The sequence below is a fragment of the Phoenix dactylifera genome, unplaced genomic scaffold (genome assembly GCF_009389715.1).
Source record: "Phoenix dactylifera cultivar Barhee BC4 unplaced genomic scaffold, palm_55x_up_171113_PBpolish2nd_filt_p 000685F, whole genome shotgun sequence".
Taxonomy (NCBI): Eukaryota; Viridiplantae; Streptophyta; class Magnoliopsida; order Arecales; family Arecaceae; genus Phoenix; species Phoenix dactylifera.
Genome location: NW_024068070.1, coordinates 171,378 through 175,702, shown reverse-complemented (window position 1 = coordinate 175,702; position 4,325 = coordinate 171,378). Strand labels below are relative to the sequence as shown.

Sequence of the window (4,325 nt, the reverse complement as noted above, 5' to 3'; positions counted from 1 at the left end):
ATTCTAAATTTAAACATGAGAAAATGTGTTCGCCTTCATCATTTCATTTTAAATAAATTATTCAAGTTTGATTGATTTCTTTTATTGGTCGAGTTGAATGTGTGCAGGTCGAGTCGTCCCACTCACGAATTAGGCCCAACCTATTCTATGTGTGGATTACTTTCTTCCACCTGTGCATGAAGCTACCCGTTCCTTGTTCCACCTCATCTTCCCCGTATGTACCTAGCTTTCCAGCTTAGCAAAACAGAGGCCTCTCCCATTTCCTCCCCGTCTCCCAGTCTAAGCCCTCTCTTTCCTTCTCCGAATCTCCCAACTTCTTCCGCTAGATCACAATCTATCCACGAATAAGGTCACACATCATTCCTACTCTTCCACGTCCTCAGCAGAATCTATCCACAACCCAATTCCTTCTCCGCGATTCATTCTCTTCTTCCACTTCTTTCGCACATCTGGCCCATCACTTCCTCCCAACCGAATCCAACATCTTCCCAGATTTCCTCCCAGCCAAATCTAGCCTTCATCATCCATGGATTCCTCGCAGCGTCCCATGCTTGTCCCGGCCGTCCGCGTAGGATTCTCCACGTCCTTCCCAACATCCCAAACTTCTACACGTGGATCCCAGCCTTCCTTCTCCCTCGGTTCATCCTTATCTTCCCGACTCTTCCGGCATCTCCTCTCAGCCATGAGCACCATCCCGCATTTCCCACATCCTCCACATCTTTCTCTGCTTTGGAACCAAGTCCCAGTTCCCATCTTCTTTGTGATCCTCTTCTTCCAGATTCCTCTCATTCGCGATAGCCTTCCACCACCCACGGATAAGTCCCAGATCCATCCAAACATCTTCCCATTCACGCGTATTCCGACATCTCCTCCTAGCCGTGAACATCATCCCAACTGCATCATCCCCTGGTCCAAGCCGAAGGACATCAAACATTCAAACCTAATAAATCCTGTGACTTCCTCCCAGCAAATCCCAGCGTTCGCTTGTTCACAGCCATCCGCCCTTCATCTCGATCGCACCCAGCTGCCCATCCTCCGTGGATCCAGCCTTCATCCCGTGTGCACACCATTCGGGTCCACAAACAGAGCCGAGCCACGTCCAAGCTCCTCATCCGCAGCCTTCCATTCACGATCGGCTTCCATCGTCCACAGATTCTGCCCAGGCGTCCGTTCTCAGCATCCCAACCTCCTGCCGGATCAACTCCATCCTCTCACGTCCAGCTGCTCACCCACGGATCCAATTCAAAAGTCTTCCGGATCACTACCAAACGGCATCAGCTCCTATTTCGGAACAGATCACTCCCTAAAATTTCTATAGGATTGGTTCCAGCTCAGCTCGCTCTCAGCTGTCCGCGTCCCCTCCGCGTTGAAGAAATGTATCAACTCCATCCTTCCGCATTATCCTCCCAGTGGAACCAAGCTTTCATCAGCGGAACAGAGCCACGGTTCCAGATTGATTCCAAAGATCTTCTCCTGGATAAGCTCCAATCCCAGCAAATCTCCAAGATATCCCACGTGCATCCCGTGTTCTTATCTTCCCACTCGGAACAGGGGAGGAGAGAGGGAGGTAGGCAGCCTATAAAAAGGAGTCAGGACATGAAGGAGGGGGAGGCTTTCTCACCCATCTTTTCTCATCAGATTCCGCCGAGCATGCCAGGGAGACGTAAGCAACCGAAGGAAGGGAAGGGAGCAGTCTTTATGGAGGGCTAATACGGGATGAAGCCCTAACAAAGGCGACAATGGTTTTTGTATTTTGATGAGAGCACAAAAGTGCAATCTACACAACACTTAAATTAGTGCTATTGTTAACAAATAACGAAAAAAAATCGCTGAGTTAATAATACTATTTTTGTTTCGCACAGGTTATTGTAAATTAGAGATAAAATGCACATTTGATACAGATTTGGTTCAGAAAGATGCATAGCCCCAAGCCGTGCGCACCCAATCTTGTCATGGCCTAGTCGAACCTATCATTCATCAAGCTCACAACTACGGGCAGCAGCCAAGCATGACCATATTGGAGCGACACTCGGCAACCATCCACATCGAATGCACAATAGAACATTTACAATCCAAGCACTTGTCTGCGTGCATTATCCCGGATTGCCAGCACTCCTCCGCACCCCATCTTCCGTGTGCGATCCAGTCATCCCATCTGTTCCTCCTTGCATCCATTCGCTTCTTCCTCGAGTCCCAGCACTCGTCCGCGTCCACATCATAGCGTTCCCAGCTTTTCGTGGCCAAAGAAAAAAATCAGAAGCCGCATTTCTAGCTTCCAAATCCCAGCAATTCCATCTCAACATTTCGGATTGATCCCAAGTGCCCGCATCCGTGATTCACTTCCCAGATTTCAGTCGTCCACATGCAATCTTCCGCGTTCACAGCAGTTTTCCAGCATCCCATGCATCCCGTTCTTCCCTTCAGAGGACCAGCGCATAGAAGGGATCTTGATCCCTCTCAATCGGACCATATTCTTAGCACTCTCTCGGCGTCACAGCAGGACCCGCATCTGAGAATCACGGATCCCGCGTCCGAGTATCCCACGGCCAGCCGGATGCGCATCCCGGACAACCTCCGAATCCCAGCAAAATTCCAGCATCTTCATTTTGGGATTTTTGGTTTTGATTTGTGAGGAAGTTTTATTTTAAAATGGGGAGATGTTTCCTGGTATAAATAGGAAGGGAGTCAGCGAGCCAGGATCTGCCTCTCTCACGTTGTTTTCCTTCCCACTCAAAAATTAAAAAAAAAATAGGGGAGGCTCTGCTTCCGGAAAGAAAAAAAGGGGAGGAGGAACAGGGAAGATTTTCATGTCAATGGCCAGCTAACTTCCTTGGTCAAGGGTGATGGAAGAACCCTTGACTTATTGCTCTCATGAAGTAAACTCTGAACCTTAATTTTAATTGATTTACATCTTTTCATACGTTCTGATTTTCTCAAATTTATCTATTAAATAGATTTGTTATGGTTTATATTTATTGATGCATAAATTGCTCCGATATTTGATTTGTCGTAGACATAACCGACACGATGAACGCCTAGAAGTTGAGTTCATGTATTCAATCGATATGTTCCATGATTAAAACTATTTTATTTATTTGATCCTTAATCGAGAATTGTCGAGTTTATTTGTTGAAAGTAATATTGTCAAGGGAGATTCCGGATTCCTAACCATCTCCATATTATCGAACTTAATCTATTAATTAGTTTTTCTAAACTTCTAAAAATCATCTAAAATCACATCTGAAATTACACTGATAATTCATAGACCGCTTCCTGAGGAATCGACCTCGGACTCCCGAGTTTTACTACTTGTGCGATTCTTCTGCACTTGGGAGAGTAGTTTTGCGAAAGCATCAAGTTTTTGGCGCCGTTGCCGGGGAACGGCTGAATTATTAGTATATTTTCGGATTTAATTGGAGATTTAGTCTAGGTAATTTTCAGCTTTTTAATAAAAAAAATAAAAAAAATTGTATGCTAAAGTGGAATAGGGATGACACCGATCGATTGAGTCGTTCATTTTGAGATTCCTTCGCGGTATTTCGCACTCTATGAGATGGCTGATTTAAATGAAGATGCAGGGAGTCACCATGATCGAGAACGTGAACCCCCTATGACTTTGAGACATTACCTACAACCTACTAGAACTAGTCAGCCTTCATGCATGATTTTTCCTAATAATATAGGACATTTTGACATCAAACCAGGGGTAATTCAATTGCTACCAAAATTTCATAGATTAGAGTCTGAGAGTCCTTACCTTCATCTGAAAGACTTTGAAGAATTGAGCATCACATTTAGAGTGCCGAACGTCACCGAGGATGTCCTCAAGCTGACGTTGTTCCCTTTTTCTCTAAAGGATAAGGCCAAAACATGGTTAAACTCCTTGCGACCTAGATCAATAAGGACTTGGCAAGATATGCAGAGAGAATTTTTGAAAAAAAATTTTCCCACACAAAGGACCAACTTTCTGAAAAGACATATCAGCAATTTTCAATAAAAAGACAATGAAACTTTTTATGAATGTTGAAAGAAATTTAAAGACCTTCTTCTCTCATGCCCTCATCATGGGTTCGAAACTTGGAGAACTATTAGCTTCTTCTATGAAGGTTTATCTCCACAGTTGAAACAGTTTATAGAAACCATGTGCAATGGTAGATTTTTAGAAAAACAACCTGATGAGGCATGGGAGTATTTGGATTCCCTTGCTGAGACTGCCCAACTTTGGGATAACGGGGATAGAAATAATAAGTCTTTGCCTAAGCTTACTAGCTCTGGACAGGGAGGCCTTTACAACCTTAGAATTGAGGATGATCTTCATGCTAAAA

General features: G+C 44.6%; 1 non-coding gene across 1 annotated transcript; it reads right to left on the bottom strand.

The window, feature by feature from the left end:
• Nucleotides 1–3,962: 3,962 nt before the first annotated feature.
• LOC113462070 lies at nucleotides 3,963–4,071 on the bottom strand. Its single transcript, XR_003384296.1, has one exon. It is a non-coding gene; the product is annotated as a small nucleolar RNA R71 (small nucleolar RNA).
• Nucleotides 4,072–4,325: the final 254 nt, after the last annotated feature.